The sequence below is a fragment of the Balaenoptera borealis genome (genome assembly GCF_965194805.1).
Source record: "Balaenoptera borealis genome assembly, chromosome: 14".
Taxonomy (NCBI): Eukaryota; Metazoa; Chordata; class Mammalia; order Artiodactyla; family Balaenopteridae; genus Balaenoptera; species Balaenoptera borealis.
The window spans coordinates 90,716,697-90,739,023 of NC_138875.1; the positions used below are offsets into that span (position 1 = coordinate 90,716,697).

The window sequence follows — 22,327 nt, forward strand, 5'->3', positions numbered from 1 at the left end:
GCGTCCCCTGTGCTCTGGCCGCGGCAGTGACAGCGCTCAGCACGGCCTCACGTCCCTCTCACGCCGGGGCAGAGTCCTCTTAAACCACACCTTGTGGGGCTACACCGCCTCTGGGTCTTCCCTCCTGTCTGAAGCCCAGGGCCTCCGGATCCCGACCTCTCATGTCAGGAGGGGCTTCAGTGTCTCGCCTGGAGAAGGAGGGGCGCTCATGGCCACACAGGAACGCAGCCCCGGGACGCACCTGAGTGCAGCCTCTGACCAGAGTCCCCCGAGGCCGCCCCAGTGTCTCCCTGCCTGCAGTCAGCACTCCCTGGGGTGTGGGAGCCTCCTGGTCAGGACACCGATGCCCCCAACCTGGTTTTCAGGGAGAACTAAGTGAAGGAGAGGCAGGCCTGGGGAGGAGGCTGGGCCTTGACTGGAGTCCGGGAAACGGCCGGTGCTGGGGATACGGCCGCGGTCCCTACCACAGGAGGGAATCCGGGCAATCGTCCTAGACAACCCCCAGACAGGCCGCGCTCCTGGGGTTGGAGCGGAATCGGTCAGCTGTTTGGAGGCGGCCCAGGGCCAAAGGGAATCTGCTTCCAACCCTGGGGACGGGCCTCGGGCAAGACCCCGTGTCTGGGGCTTATTCCAACCGGAGGCCCAGCCAGGGTCCAGCTCTGCTCTTCTCTGTCTGACGAGACCTTCGTCCCTTGTCCTCGCTTGCTGTCCCCTGTCTCCCTCTCTTCCTTTCCTAAGCTTTGTCCCCACACTCAAGAACCAGTCTGAAATACGAATTGTACTTTCCCTCACTTATTCACTTATTTATTTCCCCAAACCCTGTTTTCAGGTATCTGCCAATCCCACATCACTAAATGACAAAGGAGTACAATTCCTCCAGTCTCGACAGAGGGCACTGATGGGACTCAGGAGTTCCTGGCCCTGTGCCCACGTTCCCGGTGATGGGCACAGGCACCTCCCGCCACCCCTCACCCTCTCTCACACACACAGTGGGTTCAGATTTCCCCTCCGGGATCCTGGCATCTGAGGCGTCTAGACAAGCCCAGGTGAACTCCATTGTTTGAATTTCGTGGGAGGTTCAAAGGCTAGAAAACCTCCAAAGGAACAGCCCAACAAAGAAACCAGAGTTGTACACTTTGGGGTCGTTCACATGCTGACATAGTAGCTGTTCAACTCCTTGCACGACGTCAGGAGCCGCAGGGGGACAGGTGCTCATCCATGAGGCCGAGGTGGTCCTGGATCAGGTGACACCAGCCGGTCTCTCCAGGGAGCAGGTGGAACGTCCCCAGGGACCAGGAGGAAAGCGCAGGGGTGGGGACTTTGACAGCAGGTGAGCGTCCCGTTCATCCGTCTTTCACCTGTTGGTTCCTCCCCGGTCGATGAGCCTGGCCTGGATCGATAATCAGCCCCAGGGATGCTAGCGTCTTCCTGCCCTACAAGGGCCAGGGTGCCTCCCCCAACGAAGCAGCAACCCCCCAAAATGGGTGCGGGAGGGACTCTTCTCTACTGCATTCATTGAAGATACCAGGCATTGACGGGCGAAACTGCTTTTTGTCTACTTAACAGGTCATTTACCACTCACATAAGAAACACGTAATTATTGCTTATGAAGGGTTTACGACCGTGTTATGGGGAAAATCTATCTTTGCTCAGAAGTTAGTAGGAAAAAATACTGTCCGCATCAAGCCTCCTGAATAGGCACGTGCATGCGCTGGCTCCCGCGGGGCGCTGGGGCGTGAGGAGAACACCGGGCACAGCTGGAGAACTGTCACCGAGGATGGTCTGATGAGGCGGGTGTCGCCTGTGGGGTGTGCCGGGTCGGCCCATTCCCGGGAAGAGGTTTCCAGTCGTCACAAGGGGCCCTGAACTCGGAGACGCGGGCCCCCAGGCGGCGGGGTCTGCAGCCCTTTGCGGGGAACTGACAAAAAGGCTTCAGGTTTACTTTGGTCCCCATAGCGGGCGGAGACCAGATGGAATGCATCAGGGATCGGCACGTGGGCCCCGGGGTGGGCAGTCCAGCCGAGGACACAGCAGGCCGGGGCTGGGAGTGGAGCGGAGGGCACCCGGGGGCACACACTGCTGCGTCCGGAGGGGATTAGGCGGGTTTCGGGAGTGCCTTACCCCGTCCCTTCTCACGGGTGTGGGCAGAGCCTGCGCCGCTGCCCCTGACGCGGCCCAGCCGGGGGCGTTTGGGCCCATCGCGCACTGCCGCCTCCACCGTCTAGAGGAGCGCCCACCGGATGCGACTGAGAGAGGCCGCCCGCTCCCTGCTGGTCCAGGAGGCCGGGATCTGGGCCTGGGCTCGCAGGCAGGACAGGAGCCGCCACGGGGCCTCCGGGGCTTCACAGCCTCCATCCCAGCCCAGGTGGGCGGGCAGCGCGGGAGAGGCTGAGACCGGCCCGCGGTGACCCTCCAGCTGCAGCCCCTGCGGCCTCTGCCAGGAGGGCCTGGTGCTTGCGGGCTTGTGGCCGCAGCGTCAGCTGATGGGACGGGTCCCGGGCCCGGGCCGCCCTCCAGCTCCGCGAGCCCCGAGCGCGGGGAGCCAGCAGCGCCTGCAGATCGAGTCCCGGGCCCCACTCCGTCCTGGACAGGCCACCTCACCTCCGTGTCTCACTTTCCTCACCTGTACATAGTAGTGAAGACACCTGATGGGCTCACTGCGGAGACAGAACCTCTGAATCCGCGGAAGGCTTTAAGAGCCACGTGTGCACACGTGTCACTCGTCCACGCCGGCTGCAGTGATCTTGCCCAAGTATTGGGGATCCTGCCCTCCACGCTGAGAACGGCGGCCTCACGTCACAGACCAGCCTTTCCCCCAGTGTCCTCTGCACGGTCCAGGTTCCACAGGATAAAGGAGCTGTGGCCCCAGCGCAAGAATCCTGCGACCAGATATTCCGGGAGTGCCGGGATCAAGCCAGCTCAACCCGATCCTTTGCTGCAGCCCCTGTCGGTGCCTTTCCCACGACGAGGGGGCTCTGCGGTCCGGGCGGCTTCTCAGGGTAACGCTGGCTTCACAGAGCGCCTGGAGGGGGGCAGCACACGTGCGAGCCCTGCCCTGCTGTCCTCGGCCACCGAGGAACTGCCGCCCCCCTCAAGTCCCTGCAAAGGAAGCTACCGTGCGATTGACACAGCGGGAAGAGAGCCCTTCTCGAGCGGGCGGCTGGCTTTATTTCCCTCGGACAACATCTCAGCACCTGAACTGGCTTCCGTTGGCCCGCGATGCGCAGCTCCAGCCCCGGCCCCTCGTTGGCGGCCACGCCGGGACTCTGGAGACATCTCCGACCCGCTAGGCCCCTCCCTTCCGACTGAGGGGGTGTCGGAGCTGAGCCAGAAGCCACCTCCTGGGAGCACCTGGACGGGCCGCCTCCTCAGGGAGAAGCTCGGTGACAGCTCTGCAGCTCGGCGCCCGCCAAGTAAAAGTCTCCCGATGCACTGGGGTGAATCTCCCTTCCCCAAGGTGTTCTCCCGAGGCTGGACGCTTAGCCAAAATCGCCAGTTTTAACAATGGAATTTGTGAAGATGACTTGTCCTCTTCCTGCGTCCAGAGACTCAGGCATCAGTGTCCCGCCCCCCCCCCCCCCCCCGCTCCCCGCACTCGGAGGCTCGGCAGAGATCCCCCCGCTCTGCGGGTGCTGTGCTTCCTAACAGCCACCTGCAAGGGCGGAGCTTTCTGTCCAGTGAAGACCACCTATGCCGCCTGAGCCCAGCACACCAGGGGGGAAGCCAGCGCCGCAGTCCGTCCCCAGACGCTCCCTGGTTTGGCATTTTCATCCCACCATCTTCACTTCAAGCCAACGCCCACATTTGACACGGGCTGGGGTGGTTGGGCTCGACATTTCTGAGGAGTCCCGGAACTTTCCACTTTGCTTTTATTTCTGCTTTTAGCAGCTTCACCGAGTTACTATTGGCACAAGATGAAAGGCACCTACTGATCATTTTGGACATGTGTGTCTCCGTGTGAAACCATCACCACAGTCACAGTAATGAGCATATCACCACCCTAGATCTCCTTGTTCCCTTTTGTCCCCTACCTCCTGACCGGCAACTAAGCCCTGCCGGCTATCACTGTAAAGAATTTCCACTTTCTAGAATTTTATATAAATGGAATCCTGCTATTTACACTCATTTTGTCCAGCTTCTTTTACCCAGAACGACTTGAGATTCATGTGGCAGCATAGAGCTTAGCTCATCCTTTTCATTGCTGAGTAGTTCCCTGTACGCATGGACCACAAATTGTTTTCCATTCAACTGTTGATGGACATTTGAGTTACATGCAGTTTTCACTCATTACACATAAACCTACTGTGAATATCCGTGCACATGTTTTTGCTTAGACACTTGCTTTCATTTCTTGTGGGTAAGAATCTAGGAGTGGATTGACTGGGTCGTATGTATGTGTGTGCTAACTTTTCAAGAAACTGTCATGTTATTTTCTGAAATTCTGCCATTTCACACTATGCTAGTCATATGTGAGAGTTCTGGTTGATTCACATCCTGTGATGTGATTCGCATCCTGTCCCGTCAGTCTTCATCCATTGTAATAAGGTGAGCAGTGGTATTTTTAAATACCTTTTTGGGGTATGATTTACATCCCATAACATTGACTTATTTAAATGTGCAACTCAGTGATTTTCAGCAAATTTAAAGAGTTGCACAACCATCACCATAGTGAGATTTTAGAACATTCCCATCGCCCCCAGAATATTCCACTCAGTTCTCCCCCCAGCTTCTAGCAACCAGGAGTCTACTGTCTGTGTCTGTGGATCTTCTTTCTTGACATTTCACATGAACGGAAGGGCACCTGAGGAGGACTTTCACATCTGGCTTCTTTCACTTAGCATCATGTTTTGGTGATTCACCCAAGTTGTTGCTTGCCTCAGTGCTTTGGTCTTTTATTGCCAATTAGTATGCCAGTAAACACATATAACACATTTTGTCTCTTTATTCACCATTTGGTGGCTATTTTAATTGTTTTGGGGTTTTGGCTATCATGTTATGCTACGAGCATTTGTGTACAAATCTTTGTATGCATGAATGCTTTCATTTATCTTGGGTAGACAGACACCTAGGAGTGGAATTGCTGGATCATATTGTAAATTTATATTCATTAAAAAAATTGACATACGATGTTGTGGTCTGAATGTTTGTGTCCCCCCAGAATCAAAGGTTGAAATCCTAGCACCCAAGTTGGTGATACTTTGAGATGGAGCCTTTGAGGGCTGATTAGGTCATGAGGGTGGAGCCCTCATGAATGGCATTGGTGCCCTTAGAAAAGAGGTTCAAGAAAGCTCCCTTCCCCTTCCACCATGTGAGGACGCCATGAGAAGAGGGCTATGAACTAGCACCTGGGCTCTCAACAGACACTGGATCTGCCAGCACCTTGATATTGGACTTCCCGGCCTCCTGAACCGTGATAAATTTCTGCTCTTTATAGGCCACCCGGCCAGTTTATGGTGTTCTGTTACAGCAGCCCAAATGAACCAAGACAGACTATTTTCCAAAGTGGCTGTACCATTTTACATTCCTACTAGCAATGCATGAGGATTAAAGTTATTTCATCTACTTCTCTCTTTTATTCCCTCCAGTGTTACTGAGATGTAATTGACACATAACTTTGTACTAGTTTCAGGTATACAACAAAACGATCACCACAGTAAGTTTAGTTAAAATCCATCACTTTACAAAGTTACAAACTGAGATGTGATGAGAACTTTTAAGATCTACTCTCTTAAACATTTTTTAAATATCTACTCTCTTAGGAACTTTCAAACATTCAACACAGAATTGTTAACTATCACCACGCTGTGCATTACATCCCCACCACACACTTTTTGACATTTATTACTATCTTTTTTATTGTCATTCTAGTAGGTGTGAATGTATCACACTTGAGAACTTTATTTTTCTAATGATTAATGATATTGAGAATCTTATCCTGAATATATCATATATGTTGTATCATATATGACATACAATATATACACACACATATTTGTCAGTATTTTTGTAGCGTCTGTTCAAATCTTTTGCCCATATTTTATTGAATTGTTTTTAATGTTGACTTTTGAGAGTTCTTTGGATATTCTGGATACAAATATTTTGTCACTTATGTGATTTGTAAATATTTTCTCCAGTCTGTAGCTTGTCTTTTTATTCCATTAATGTCATTTTTTTTTTTGCAGAACAAAAGGATAAATTTTGGTAAATTTATTGTTATTTTTTAAAGGTCGTGCTTTTGTTTTACATCTCATAACACTTTGCCTAATGTATGGCATGAATATTTTCTCCTGCATTTTCTTCTAAGAGTTTTATGGTTTTCCTTTTTTACATTTGACCAGTGCTTGGTTTGCTTTTGTGTAAGATACAAGGCTTCCTTTGATGATTATTTTATTTTTTATGTTTTGCATATGGATGTCAATCTTTCCAACACCATTAGACAAAAAGACTATATTTACTCCACTGAATTAGTCTTTCAACTTGGTAAAAAATGAGTTTCCAATATTACTGTGGGTCTATTTCTAGATTGTATTTTCTGTTCCCTTGATGTAAGTTTTTACTTTTTCATCAATACCACACTCTCTTAGTTACTTTAACTTTATATGAATTCTTAAAATGAGGGAGGACGTTCCTCTAACTTTTTTTCTTTCTCAAAATTATTCTGGCTGTTCTACCTCATTTGCCTTTTCATATAATTCTAGAACCATCTTGTCCCTATCTACAAATAAATCTTGCTACAATTTTTGTTGTGTTGCATTATACATAGAGATCATTTTGGGAAGAACTGATACCCTAACTCCTGAATCCTCAAATACACGACCACAGTATGTCTCTCCATTTACTTAGATCCTCTTTAATTTGTTGTGTCAGTGTTTTGTGTTCAGATTACAGATCCTGCAATGTGTTTTGACCGATTGTAATTGTATTTTGTGGTTAAGATTTGTACTTCTTGTACATAGAAACGTGATTCATTTTTGTCTGTTAACCTGTATACTAAGACCATGTAAGACTCATTTATTAGTTACCAGAGGGTTTTTCCTTTTTCTTTTTCTTTTGGTAGATTTATTGAGACATTCTTCATAGAGAATCATGTTGTCTACAAATGGAGACAGTTTTATTTCTTCTGTTTCAACATATATGACTTTTATTGCTCTTTCTTGCCCAGTGCCCTCCCTAGGACGTCCAGACAGTGTTTGATAGGAGGGGTCAGAGTGGACATCTTCACTGTGCTACAGTCTAGGGGGAATATTCAGTCTTGAACAACTAGGCATAACTTAGACGTGTGTGTGTGTGTGTGTGTGTGTGTGTGTGTGTGTGCACTCGCACGTGTGTGTGTGGTGACCACTATCCAGTTAAGGAAGCTCCCTCTAATCCTTGTTTGCTGAGAGTTTTTATCATATAGATATACTGAGTTCTGTCGAATGTTCTGTGTTTTTGATATAATCATGTGTTTTGTTTTGTTTTTCAGTCTGTTAATGTGAGGCATGTTGTTGATTGATTTTTGAATATTGAACTAGGCATATATGCCTGGATAAACTACAATTCTTTGTGTAATATTAAATTTTATTTTTTTCATGATTCAATTAAAAAATATTTCAGTGATGATTTTGTGTCTGTGTACATAAGGGATATTGTTCCCTAGTTTTCTTGCCTTGTGGTTGCATGATTCTGGTATCAGAGTAGAAATGCTGGCTTCTAAAGCCAGTTGCTAAATGTTTTCTTCTATTTCCTGGAAGGGACTGTGCACACTTGGTATTTTTCTTTAAACAGTTGGTATAGTTCCTTGCCTTGAAGTCTACTTTGATAATAATATAGGTTCTTTAGGTTTCATTTGATTTATGTTCCATAGTATATCTTTTTTCATCATTTTAGCTTATCTTTCTTAGAATAATATATTTAAAGTGGGTTTCTTGCAGACAGCACATAATTTTTGTATGTGTGGGTTTTTTCAAAAAATATTCTGACAGTATTTGACTAATGGGACAGATAGTAAATAGGGTCTCCACTGCAGCTCTCTCATTCTGCATTTTAGGCACAAAAGTACCAGAGACATTATGCAGATAATGGTAACATCTGTGTTCCAGTAAAACTTTATTTACTAAAGCAGGTGCTAAACTGAATTTGGCCCAAAGGCTGTAGTGCACTGAACCCTGTTTTAGACTATTTATATTTAACATAACTATTGATATGTCTGAATTATATCTAATCATTTATTAGTTTTTTCTCTGTTTGCTGCCTCTGTTCTTAATTCCTCTCTGTCCCTTTTCTGGCCCCTTTTATAACATACAATTTTTTTTTTTTTTAGTGTTCTATTTCAATTTATCTATTTTTTAGTATTTTAATTTATCTGTTGAATTTTTAGTATACCCCTTGTATAGTTGTGTGTGTGTGTGTGTGTCTGTGTGTGGTTGCTCTAGGGGTTAAAATGCACTTACTTAACTTTTCACAATCGACCTAACACTGATATTTTATGATTTCACATGGAACGTAGGGACAGTAGCTGATCTAGACCCCCTTACCTTCCCACATGATGTTACAGCTGTCCTGTGAATTACATCTACGTGCCTTATAAACCCCGTCAGACAGTGATACACTCACTGTCATGAGTCTCTGTTGGAAGCAGGACGTGTTGCATTAGGTGATAGGACCGGGTGTGAGCAGGCCATTAGTGGGAGCTTCCATGTCCATCTGGGTAGGAACGGGCTCTGGGTGAGCTTTGCTGTGACCGCAGTTGTCAGAGGCTACATGTTCCCCTCGTGCGTTTGTCTGGGGTCCCCTGGACTTGGGCTTCCCCACGTGCTCCTCCGCAGAGCTGCTGGGTCCTGCAGCTCTATCAGCCCTAATCACGGATGTTACACCAGAGCCCTGTTGGTGTGGTTGTAGGTTTGGGGGAGGAAACTGGTCTACAATCTTATGGTGAAAGCTCTCTTTCATCACTCATCTCTGAGTCCCTGGGCCACGTCCTCCACGCGTGCTCCTCCAGGGGGATGGATTCCTCTCCCCTCTCAGGTGAGACAAAAGTTGGAGGGACTGCAGTGGGGCAAGCCTTTCTCCAGGCCAGGAGAGGCCTCAGGACTGAGCTTCGGAAAACTCCCACCCGGAGAGCAGCCCTTTGCTATGGAGAAGCCTCTGGGCACATTCACAGGGACTCCTCTTCCCTCCCTCTGCCTGAGCCACTGGGATCTTCCTGGGTCTTCCCGGGGAGAACCTGGTGGGGCTCCTGGAGATAAAACCCAGAACGGCGTGGGCACCCCCCGACACTGCGGCCACCAGGAGCTTCTCGCCCTCATGCGAGTCCTCACTCAGGCTCAGCCGTGGGTCAGTGTCACCACAGGGTTCCTGCCAGCTGCTGCCCCCACCCGCTCCTGACCCAGGTGAGCAGGTCCTGGCCTGACTCTCTGCGTCCCCCGTCTCTCCAGATTTGGGGTGGTGGTCTGTCACGAGACCTCACTTCTCCGATGTCTCCAAGCAAAGTTGATTTTTAGTTTGTTCAGCTTTTCCTGGTTGTGGATCAAAGTGAAAGCTCCCAAGCTCTGGAATGTCAGAGCTGAAACCAGAAGTTTCATCTTTTAAAGAACTGAAGAGAGAAAAACAGCCTATTCTGAGGACCCAGATATTTAACCTTTTCTGCTGTTCCTCCTCGCCTTGTGAAGTCCTGGGTTTCCTCTGGTCTCTTTCTCAGCGGCCTGAGAAGCTGCCGCATCTTTTCTTTCACAGCAGGTCTGCTGGCGACACGTCTGGTTTCCTGCTTCTGAGAAGGTCTCAGCATCACCTTTACTGAAGGGTGTATCACCGGATGTGGAACTCTGGTGGACTCCATTTCTTTGAGCCCCGGAACCACTGAGTGTTCTGCTATCGTCTAATTTTATGTCTTCTCATGAGAACCGTGAGGACATTCCACACAATGACACACACGCAGCGAAACAGTGCGTGGAATGTCCTCACGGTTATTTCAAGGTTATTCTTTGTGTTTGCTTCTCAGCAGTTTGATTCTGATATGTGTACACATGACTCTCTTTGAATTTATCCTGTTTGGGGTTCACTTGGTTGTTTGAATACGTAACTTTGTGTTTTCGCAAATTGGGACGTGTTAGCAATTATTTCCTTCATCACACTCTTCCTCTCTTTCTGGAATTCTGGTGACATGAATGCTGGGCTTTCGTTTGTTTGTATTTGTATTGTCCCACAGTCTCTGAGTCTCTGTTCTGGTTTTTCAGTATTATTCTCCTAGTTTCTCAGAATGGATAGTTTTTATTAATCTGTTATCAAGGCACTGACATTTTCCTTTGTAAACTCCATTCTGCTTCTGAGACCAGACAGTATTTTGTCTTTTGCTTATTGTATTTTTCAGCTCTAAATTTTCATTTGATCCTTTTTTATCTTCTACTTCTTATCTGAATCTCTTTCTTTCCATTTGTTTAAAGAGTGCTCATGTTTCTTCTTGGAGCACAGTTATAACAGTTGTTTTAAAGGTTTGTCCACTAATTCCAACATCTGTGTCACCTGGAGTTGGTGTCTCTTAATTGGAATTCCCTCTTACAAGATATTGAGATGGTTCTGGTTCTTTTTTTTTTTTTTTAATATTTATTTATTTATTTATTTATTTATTTATTTATTTATTTATTAATTATTCATTTAGGCTGTGCCAGGTCTTAGTTGTGGCATTTGGGATCTTGGTTGCGGCATGCATGCGGGAGTTAGTTCCCCGACCAGGTATTGAACCCGGGCTCCCTACAATGGGAGCACAGAGACTTACCCACTGGACCACCAGAGAAGTCCCGGTTCTGGTTCCCTAATGGCATATAATTTCAGATTGTATCCTGAACAGTTTAAATATTACATTATATGACTCTGGATCTTGCTTAAACTCTAAGGGGAAGGCTTGTTTTATAGGACAGTTGACCTGGTTAGGCACATGCAGCAAGTCCCTGCCTTTGTTGCATGGGCTGTGGTTCAGTTTCCGTTCCAAAGCCTTGGAAGTGCTATGTGTGTCTGTCCCTCGTGTGCTCTAACCATCGGTCAGCCTGGGACCTGGGCACCAGTCTACCCTGGGCACAGTTTTCAAAGCCTTCGGTGTGCTGATGAGTAACAGAGCCCATAGGCATGGGTCAGGGTGAGCTCAGTAGTAGTTCAGAAACGCCCTTGTAGTTAGTGCCCTTTCTTGGTCTCCGTCTCCTCTGCCATCTCCCTGACACGTTACGGCTTGCAGGATCCCCCCTTTCGTGTTCCTCCCCCCACCCCACAGCATTCCAGCTAAGGAACCTGGTGTCTTAGTTTCCCTTTCTGTGTGCACAGTGCATACCCACTGCCGGGGCTCGTGCTAAGGGCAAACTGCAACCCAGGACACTCATTACATCTCCGTGCGTGATACCGAAGCCTCCGGAATCCTGAGGGACCAAAAGAGGGAAGTGTCCAGTGAACTTCAGGACAGCGTCAGTGGGACACTCTGCAGGATAAGATGGTCGTGCAGATCTGCATTATTTATGTGCAGTGGTCTCTGTAGTATGGTGAGTGATGGCGGTAGGTGATGGAATGTCATTTCTAATATGGTCCCACTTAGGTATCAATGAGGTTAAACATATTATGTGCATTATATGTGTGCCTTATTTTAGACAAAGTTCTAAAAAATGGAAAAGATACAGTATTAATGTTAACGGTGATTTTCCTGATGATAGAATGTGGATGACTGTACTTTCTTTCTTTGACGCCCTGTGTCTTCTGATCGCCTCTCCCTGCCATCAACGTGCATCACTTACACAACTAAACAAATGGGAAGCTTTTAAAACTTGGCTTTGTTTGACGGCACCTTCCTCCCTGGGCACGTGTCTGGGTGAGAATGGCCCCTGAATCTCCCATCTTGTGAAACGCACGTGCATTATCTCTCACTGGCAGAGCAGAGATCACAAAAATTCAATCAAAACAGCAGGTAGACTGGACACAGACATCCAAGTACAAGGTGAATCTCGGAATGCATCAGTAGTCTTATCCGTGCGTGAGCTTTATAGCGTCTCGTGTTTTCTTCCATGGAGTAAAATGATCTACGAGTGAATAATTCCCAGCTAATTTATCCTTGCCTTCAGAATACATGAGTTCCCCTTTTGAATTAATGATTTCATCCCAGGAGAGTTATGTTTTAAAATGTCTGCCTTGGGCGAATATTAAAACAGCTGGGCTCCTGCTGACCGATGGAGGGTGGGGAAGAGCAGAGGGGTGTGCTGGGGGTGCATGGATGTTGGGTGGGGCACAGACCCAAAGACCCCCTCCCCTCTCCCATCCGAAGAGCAGCCTACGTGGCTTGTCCACCTAGCTTGTCCCTGAGCCACAGGTGATAGGACAGGGCCCAGCAAGTGACAGCTGCATGGGGTTAAAGAGAGATCTAGACAGAGTTCATGAAATCTAATTTAATGATTTATTCTCATCATTCAAGGGGAAACTCCAGGTTTAGGCAAGGCTTGGAGGAAAGTCTTTTTCATGATGACTTAAGTAAACCGCTTGTATTTCTCCATTATTAACCTTCCCTCTGGGTATCTGTGCTCCTGTTCATAAGGGCATGTCCGGAAGCGCTCTTTGCTGCTGCCAGGTAGGGCACTGCCCCCCACTTTCCCTTGTCCCGGATCACCAGCCCAGGCCAGCTGACGCTGGGGCGTGTGGCTCTGCTCTCTGCAATTTTGTGAGATCACAGTGTTCTCTTTGTACGCTGGGCCCCCTTCACCCCGCCCATGTCCTCTTGTTGTTGGCGAGATGGAACTTAAAGCAAATGCTGGGATCTTCCTGCCAAAGCACAGTGAGAAGACACAAGCAACCAAAAACGTGTGACCATCATATTGTAACTGGGTGACAGCTGTTAAAATGAGTAAGATTGCCCATAAAGGATGTAATTACATTTTCATTGTGTTAAATAAAGGAAGAAAAGTAATACCAGCTCACGATCATTGCCTTTAATCTCCAGCAATATCATTTACCTCTGAAATTGTTAGGGAATATCAGGCCAGGCAGCTGCTGGCGCCGTGACTCCCGTGTGGGGGGCAGAAAACCCACCCCGGGGGGTGGGTGGGTGAGGAGCGTGCTCACTGGCTTTGGAGCTGGGCTGAGGGACGGCACCTTGGGGTCTCAGTCCCCACCCTCCGCCAGCCTCTGTCCAAACCCCACAGTGTGAGCGGGGTGCTGGCCTGGGATGGTTACTTAATCCAGCACCAACTTCCAAAGGTGTGTTAAAGAGAAAAAGCTGAAATCTCACAGAGGAAAGAATTTCAGATTCGTGGAGCCTGGCCTTGATCCAGCCGTGGACAAGGAAGGGAAGGAAGGTGTGGGCATGTCTGAAGCTTGAGTTAGGATTTGGGGTAAATCAGGAGCCTGTGGGGGGGGGGGGCGATTCCTGACTCAGCGTGTGAACCCTGGGCCTTCCTTTGCAGAGACATTAACAGATCCCAGGTCCCCTCAGGAAGCTCAACCAGGGGCGTGACAGAGCCTGACAGCAAGGGGGGCAGCGGAGGCCTCCTGAGAAGACCCCTGCCAGAAAACCCAGCCGCCCCGCTGTGGCCCACGTCCACTGGGGTCCACATGGGCAGCATCGAGTTCTAGTTACAAATCGTTAATGAAGATTACACGGGATTTTAACTGGATAATTCAAGCAGTTAGAGTAAAAGGGGGTTGTTTGTCCTAATATCACTAGGGGGAAGAGCACGTGTCATTAACTCTCTTAGAATGTCTCACCCCCAGGGGCAGGCAGAGCACCAGAAATCAGGAGATACTTTATCAGGTGAAATCTCCGTCTCCTCGTCTATGATGGCCTCAGGATCCCCCAGACAGACCCTCACTCACACCTCAGACCCACAAAGTTCACAATCAGCTACAAACAGCTTCTGCAGATTGGATAAAATGTCATATTTTAATGACATAATTACCTGTCTTGATTATGTAATTAGTAAAAACACCATAATTATACACTTAGAACCTGAAATCATTTATTACAGAGGCCCCGTTTTGTCATTTGAACAATAATTTGTCATGGTGAACCTGGTAAAATCCTACACAATCTGCGGAGAAGGCAATTTTAAAGGAATGAAGACGGATGCCCTCAGCAGACTGGGTACCAACAATTTCTTCAGTCATCAAAAAGAAGTCCGCAGCCCTGGTGAGAGCTGCAAGTTATAAAAGCCAACAAATTAAATAAATAGAAAGTAGTTTTGAAATACAGCTCTACACACTGCTAATTTGTTACTGAGTGTTTCAAAATCACTTAGTCTGTAAGAATTGTAAAAGCCTCAGGGGTTCTTCAAAGGCAAGGGTTGCGATTTTTTTCTAAATATTTAGAAACAGGTGTGAGTGTGCATGTGTGTGTATAACTCTTATGGTTAAAGGTACTTTACATGAAGGTCGTGTCCACGATTACATCATTTAATAGTCATCTCTGGGGAGCTTGGGTGTGTATTTGAAAACGTCCCTTTAGAAGGAAGCTCCACATTGGAAGCAGGTTTGAAACCCTTACCGTCCAACTCCATGAGTTGGGGCACTGGGGAATCAGAGGTGATGAATAATAAAAGAAGGAAAGGTAGATTCCTTGGCTTCCCTTGTGGCACAGTGGTTAAGAATCCGCCTGCCATTGCAGGGGACACGGGTTCGAGCCCTGGTCCAGGAAGATCCCACATGCCGCGGAGCAACGAAGCCGGTGCACCCAACTACTGAGCCCACGAGCCACAACTACTGAAGCCCACGCGCCTAGAGCCCATGCTCCACAACGAGAGAAGCCACTGCAATAAGAAGCCCGTGCACCACAACGAAGAGTAGCCCCCACTCACCGCAACTAGAGAAAGCCCACGCGCAGCAACGAAGACCCAACGCAGCCAAAAATAAATAAATAAATAAATAAATATGTTTTAAAAAAAGAATAAAGAAAGGTAGATCCCTCTTGTTGAGGAAAGTCTGGAGAGAGGAGGAAGCAGCTGGATGGGGATGGAGTAGGATCCTGCCTGGGAGATCTGATGCCTCTGGGTCAGGGTCTCGCAGAACTCGCCACCCTGATTCCACCTTGTTCTGGGGAGGAGCTCTCTCTCCTCAGCCCCAGCTGGCGGGTCAGTGCCTACTCAGTCCTCCTGCCGACCCCTCCCCACCTAGAGGGTCAACACCTCCCCCACCCCAGACATCTCTATGTGATGGAGGACCTGACTCAAGGCTGTCAAGGGCTCTCCTGCTTGGGGACGCTGGGGAGGCCAGCTGCTCTGGGGTGTCACCATGGTCTCACTGTTGCTGTGCATTCCCCAATCTCTGTTTCCAGAAAAGACAGGGACTTCTTATGCTTGATGATTGAGATGCCTGCTCCATTCTCTTTTAGAGAAGGTCTGTCCTCATTCCCCAGAGCTGGTTCTCCAGTGGATTCCTCTTCACACACACACAGTCACTGTGAAGGAGAGAGAAGATCCTGACTGCAGCACCAGAGTGCCTGGATCCAGCCACACCTGAAGGCAATACCCTGTACTTTTCAGTGAAGTGGGCCAATCACTGCCCCCCTTTTTTAAGTGTTTTATTTATTTAATTTATTTATTTTTGGTTGTGTTGGGTCTTCGTTGCTGTGCGCGGGCTTTCTTCTAGTTGCAGCGAGTGGGGGCTACTCTTCATTGCGGTGCACGGGCTTCTCATTGCAGTGGCTTTTCTTATTGTGGAGCATGGGCTGTAGGCACATGGACTTCAGTAGTTGCGGCACGCAGGCTCAGTAGTTGTGGCTCGTGGGCTTAGTTGCTCTGCGGCATGTGGGATCTTCCTGGACCAGGGACCAAACCCGTGTCCCTTGCATTGGCAGGTAGATTCCTAACCACTGCGCCACCAGGGAAGCCCCTCCCCCCTTTTTAAGCCAATTAGAAATTGGTTCTGTCACTGACAAAGTTGTCGTTGATAACCCATCTCTGTCCCTCCCACCCGCACTTCATTCTTCTGAGCCCGAGAAGACCTGGGAGAGAGAGATGAGTGGGCTGTGGAGAGGCAGGTTGTGAGCACCAAGGTCACCATAGCCCCTCCCACCTCATCGATGGGCCGATAACTTTGGAAATGCCATTCGCACCAAAACCTTTATAGCGTCCTTCTGCCCACTGTGCCCACAACCTGGAGACCCTTCCGCAGAACTGCTCCACCTTAAAGAGCGCCCGGCCGTCACCGCACACATCTCTGAGGGCTTTCCTGACTGCACCCTTCCTGGGCTCCCTCCCCAGCCCCCGTCCACCCGCCATCTGTGCTCAGCCCAACTTCACATCTCTCTGATACTGGAACCACCCTCCTCCCCAGCTGCGCTTGGTCCCCTGAGGGCAGGAGCTCCCTTACCTGTTCCTGGCTTCTTGGCTCCTAGCAGAGCCCTGGGGTCCCTGATAAATGCTCATCGTCAATAACCATTCACCCACTGCCACAAATGCACAGGCAACTGCAGAATTACAGAGGCTGTGTGGGCAAGAGAGAGATTGGGAATCCCTGCTCTCGTCTTTGTGGTTTGGAATGCATTGCTACAGGGTTCTAATTAGGCTTATACTGCAAGCAAAGCCACACTTCAAAAAAATAATAAGTCTACTACAGGAATAGACAGTTTTTCATGTAAAGTTTCCACCCTGTGCTTTCCTGGCAGGATTCCGAAGGCTTTTAGAGCTTGTTATCCTAACTGGAGAAGCCCCAGAAAGGAGAGCTAGAGGGGAATGATGGTTTCCTGTACATCACTCCTGACATTCTGGGTCTCCGAGCAACCCAGCCTGGCTGCAGGGGAAGAGGGTGGGAGGGGACCTGGCTCAGGGAGGCTCCTGGGGGCTGGGGCAGCTGCAGTGACCTGGTGGGAGCAGCGCAGGGTGGGGGACAGACCTACAGACCCTCCTGACCCCCATCCTGAGACACCATGCAGCAGGACTCCCTCGGGGCAGTGCCACCACCTGCCCCTCCCTGCACAGGATGGAAGGCAGACTCGGCCGACCCTGGGCACATGCCAGGACCTTCTAGAATGTTCTGTCCTCAGTGTCTTTAGTCATGACAGCCAGACACACACCAGAAGAAAATCACCAGGGAAAGGCAGCAGCACCAAGGCCCTGTCTGTTCATTTATTCTTTTGATTTGTTTAGCTGCAAACCAGACTCGTTTTTCTGCGGACTGGAATAGAGCTGACAATATCGATAGTTTATTACATGACCATTAACAGCTGATCATTTATTCCTACTGTGGTTTTTCACTCAGATTTATTTTTATATCTAGCATAAAGTACCTTGTTTATTTTTCTGAGGGACTCTGAGGCTTTACTTAATTGATTATAGCAACTGACCTCCAGCCCCCAGATTTGTTAAGAAAAGTACACACTCTAACTCAGGGCACACAGAGCAACATTTCTTTACCTGAATTTTGATTTTTCATTTTTCTGAAAGTTAACAAGTTTTAAGGGGCTTTTGACCTAAGCTATTCATCTTTTATGACAAATTGTTAGGGAACATAGCATCTGAACTTTAAAGGTTAGCAGGGATAAAGCTAATGTTCACTTTTCACTTTCACTCACTGGCTGTGCTCCTGGGGCAGGAGCTGGACGTCATGGCATCCTGCCTGTAACAGGACAGTGATAAACCTGCCTCCCGGGGGTCCTGCAGGTAGAGGGGGCCTCACGTGGAAAGTGCTCAGACGGTGCCCGGCTCACGACAGCCCCAGCGCATGGGGCTTCCCCCGTGGAGCTGCCGGGCCAGGTGAGAGCATCACCGGTCCCCGTGCCCGATGTGAGACGTGCCCCTGCCGGGCTGAGTCTGCACAGTGTGAAGTGGAGCCTCTTCTCTGCTGGCCCTTCTGAGACTGAACGACTGTGTTCTCACCAAATCCACGTGTAATTCCTAAGAATTCAAGTATATGCATTTTGCCAGAAAAAAAAGAGAGAAACAGTTCAAATTGAGCTGTAAAATTAAATTTACACATGTACTTTTTATGATACGCTGTTCATTTCAGTATGTATTTTGCATTCTGAATACATTTGCATCTATTCTGTACGCACTTTGCAAAGCTGTTGGGTATTGTGTGTCATGGCTGATCTCAGAGGTTTGTAAAGGGAGTTTTGCCCAAGCACCCTCTGTGCCAGGACGCAGCCCACACGGTGCAGGAATCCACCACGTAAGGGAGGAGCCATTCGCGTCTCAGTAGGAGCGTGAAGATACCCACAAGCCTCCCAGGCAGCCCTCCCTCACCCTCGGGGGCAGCGTCCCCACCGGCACCTGCCTCTTGGCTTCTTCCCAAGGGCACGTATCTGAACGCACACAACTTGACGTGGACGTGTGACGGCCTCGACTACACAGCGAGGCCACTGCGGTCGTCCAGGTGGGAGGGGACGGCTGCCTGGACCAGGACGGCAGCAGGGGACCTGGGGAGCGCGGGTCAGACCTCCCTAGTGGGACGGGGTGGAGAGGGGTGAGGGGACGGCCCCTCCAGGCCCGTCACTGTTCTCTCCTGTCCCGGGCTGAGGGAGGGTAACCTGTGGAAAACCCCCTCCATCCTCTGTCCTCTGTGGACCAGACGCTTCCTGCCACCAGCTCCGTGCCCCCCACTTCCCTGGCAGCCCCCAGGCGCGTTAGGAAGAGCAGGGTCCGCTTTCACGCTCGCCGCGACGGAGTGCCCACGAGCTGCTGGCCGCGGGCGCTGTGCGGGGTTCCTCACAGTAGGAACGCCTCTGCAGTGTCGCTCTGGCTCTGGCCCCTAATTGCTTCTTGGCTCCCTGAGCAGGACCAGCCCCTCTGTCTATTCCTTTCCTGTCTATTCCTTTCCTGAGGTTCCATCCAGGGACCTCCCAGGGTGACACCGGGGCCGCTGCAGGTGCTCCAGCCAGACCCAGATCCCTCTCCCGGCTCTAAGATCCCATTAACCCACTACCCATTCACCCAAGTATTTAATGAGCACCTACTGTGCGCAAGGCAGCAGGGAAGGGTGGTCCCTGAACACAAGCACCTGCGTCTAGAGGGGACCGCATGGACCAGAGGTTACCTTGTCAGCTGTGCTGAGCGGATGAAGGAGGGGACAGCCCAGGGGACGTGACCTCAGGGACACAGGGGACGAGCACTTCCCAGAGGAGGGAGGCTGGAGCAGAGACAGGAGGGCTGGGGAAGGCCCAGCAGGACAGCAGGGGAGGCTTGAGGGCAGAGGGGCAGGAGGTCAGGGCCTGAGGGGGAGGGACTTGGTGACTGGGGTCAAACAGGGTCCAGCGAGGCCGGACCACAGCCCGTGCTGGGGAGGGTGGGGGGGCATCCCAGGGCCCTGTCGGCCTCAGTGCTTGGATCTCCTGCTGACACAGCTCCCCAGCCCCCATCCTGCTCTGCTCTGCATCGGGGGCTGGGGTCCGTGGACGCGCTCCCCTGCGCAGGACCCTGCCAGCTCCTGACCCCAGGGGCTCCACTGGGACCCGAGGTGGGAGGGGCCCCTGAGCAAGGAGGTCTCCCTCCAGCTCCCCCAGCTGCCCTGCAGAGCCCCCTCCTTGGGCTCCCACCCCTGCTGGTGCCATCCGCCACCGTCCTGGGGTCCCCAGGGGTCCTTCCACGGTGGGTGGTGGTCCAGCGCCCAGGCTACTCCTGGGCCCCGCCCCCCTCGCCCCTGCCCCGGGAAGTGTGCGGAGCTGGCCCTGCAGTGGCTCTTCTCTGCCATCACCCACGGTCTGCCCCTCCAGCCCGAGCCACCCCCTGCCCTCCCGGCTCTGCCACCTCGGGTGTGACCCAGTCTCCACTTTTCTGCCTAGATCCTGCCTTTACCGCCTTTGAGGTTGGCAGCAGAGGGAAACCACTGAAGGGATTTTAAGCGAGGAGATGACTTTATTCATTTCAGTCTTGAAAGATGACTCTGGCCACCGAGCAGAGAATGGGCTGGGTGTGGGCGGAAGTCAGGAGCCTGCAGGTAACCTGACAAAGGTGACAGCGCTCGGGAGGGTAGCAGTGCAGAGGGATGAAAGTGGACGCATTCCACAGAGGTTAGGACATGACACCCAGAGCCCCGGGAGGTGAACCCCATCGGGCTGGTTGTACAGAAGGAACGCCTGAGGTTCAGAGGCACGACCACTCCCTCAGCACCGTCCACCCTGGAAACCCGGAGAGGGGACCGCCTCCACTCCGGCGCCCACCCCTGCCGACCCCTCGCCTTCTCTCAAGGCCACCTCCGCAGATGGGGCCCCATTGTCCTGACTCTAAACTCTTTCTACTTGAGGCAAAATTGAAACACAATGAGAAATGCAGAAAAACATCGCTGACCCCACTGACCTGGCTTCAACCACCGTCTGTCATTTTTAGTCTCCGCAGAACTGTCTCTGCGCACAGAATGTCGATGTCCTGATGTTTCCCTGCACGAGGGCCTGCGCAGGGCTGGGGGCGCTGGGGAGGGAACTGTGGGACCCCCATCCCTGTAGGCTCCTCCCCAGGCGGGGGACAGGAGGACGGTGCTCTTCCCGGGACTCCTACAGGTGGGCGGGAGGAGGGACAGCGGGGAAGTGGACACAGGGAGCAAATGCCGGGGGTCCTGGAGCTGCACGCCCGCCCACCTCCACAGGGTCTGGGTTTGCACCAGTGAAGGGGCCTCGGACCCCCTGCTCAGGCCTGTGCAGACCCAGGGCTGTGAAGGCTCCGGACTGCACCCCACAGAGGAGAGGCCATCCCACCCATTGCCAGACCATTTGAGCTCATGGCAGGTGTGCTGTGTGCAAGGTGAGGAAGGCCCAGGTGAGGGGATGAGGGTGGGACCAGGCTGGGGGCGGGACCAGGCTGGGGGTGGGTCAGGCCAGAGGGGCGGGGCCAGGGTGGAAGGGCGGGGCAGGCCTGAGGGGCGAGGCCTCCACTGTTGTCTTGTGCTGATGGGGGATAAACAGAATGATGTCCACTTTGGAGGGGCCTCCGTTGGTCTCACAGCCGCTTTCTCACTGCTTCCATCTTCACCTTCTTTATCGGACCTCAAGACAAATGTGGTGAAGTAATCACACTGCACAGATTACGTGTCATTTGTCTGCAGGTGGATTCCATCTGGTTTGATTGTTTCTTTATTCCCCTTTAATCCATTCCTCTTCTGCTCTTAGGAAATCACAAAATTGTGTTTACTGGTATTTAATTTTTATTGAATTTTTATGTTATTAATTTGAGTGTGTTTATTGAGACTCTTTCCTAAGATTTCATTCCTAGGAAATCCTTGAACTGTGTTTAATGACTATCTTTTTATTTGAATGTGTTCTTGTAAAATGTCCACTGCTGTTTTGTGGGCATACATTTTAAATAACGATGGCATTGTGTTATATATTTCATTCTGTTTATGACACTTTATTTTTACAAATAGTTATGTTATTTATTTATTTATTTATTTATTTATTTATTCTTGGCTGTGTTGGGTCTTTGTTGCTCCGCGTGCGCTTTCTCTAGTTGCGGCGATCGGGGGCTACTCCTCGTTGCGGTGTGTGGGCTTCTCATTGCAGTGGCCTCTCCTTGCGGAACACGGGCTCTAGGCGCGTGGGCTTCAGTAGTTGTGGCATGCAGGCTTAGTTGCTCTGCAGCATGTGGCATCTTCTTGGACCAGCATGTGGCATCTTCTTGGACCTCCTTGCTCAGGGGCTCCTCCCACCTCGAACCCGTGTCCAGGGAAGCCTGGAATGTGGGCTCTTAGTTGCGGCATGTTGGATCTAGTTCCCTGACCAGGGATTGAGCCCAGGCCCCCTGCACTGGGAGCGTGGAGTCTTAACCGCTGGGCCACCAGGGAAGTCCCACAAATAATTATGTTTTGACCAGATGCTCATGTTGCTAAGTGCACAGTGCCTGCCTTGTTTTCGGGCTGCATCCTGCTCCGAGGCGGGCACCCACCACGTTTTCCCTCCACGTTCCCGGGAAGCCTCGAACTCCCGGCCACCACACGCACGCTCAGAGAACACCCTCTTACCCGTCCCTCGTGGACCCGTGTCAGCATCTCCCCAGGCTTGTGCTTGGGGGCAGGGGAGGGGGGACCCCTGCCAATAGAGTTTTCCTGTACTTGGTCTGACTAAATAATGCCAGGTTCCTCTCCAGGACAGCTGCTCCCTCTACCCTCCCGCCTGCCGGGCACTGAGTGCCTGTGTCCCCATGCCCTTGGCAACACTGACAGTTGCCAGCTTCCTAATTGCTGCCAGTCTATTAGGTGTAAACGGATATCACTTTGCAGGGTTCATTTGCGTATCCCTCAGGACCAACAATTTGGAGCATCTTGGCATAAGCTTGTTAGTATTTTGAGGTTTCAATCGCTGATGATTATCTGTTAATATCTTCACGTCCATTTGTGGGAATTCTCTCTTTCTCTTGTTGATTTTCACAGTTACATTGTGTATTCTAGGGTTGACTGTTTACCAGTT

At 50.5% G+C, this 22,327-nt stretch overlaps 1 long non-coding RNA gene across 2 annotated transcripts; it reads left to right on the forward strand.

Moving 5' to 3' along the window:
* Positions 1-9,671: 9,671 nt before the first annotated feature.
* On the forward strand, positions 9,672-12,913 carry LOC309610398. Of its 2 annotated transcripts, XR_014233885.1 has the most exons (3): positions 9,672-11,504; positions 11,890-11,953; positions 12,545-12,913. It is a non-coding gene; the product is annotated as an uncharacterized lncRNA (long non-coding RNA). The 2 variants fall into 2 exon arrangements; XR_014233886.1 differs by lacking the exon at positions 9,672-11,504 and having other exon boundaries at positions 11,523-11,953.
* Positions 12,914-22,327: the final 9,414 nt, after the last annotated feature.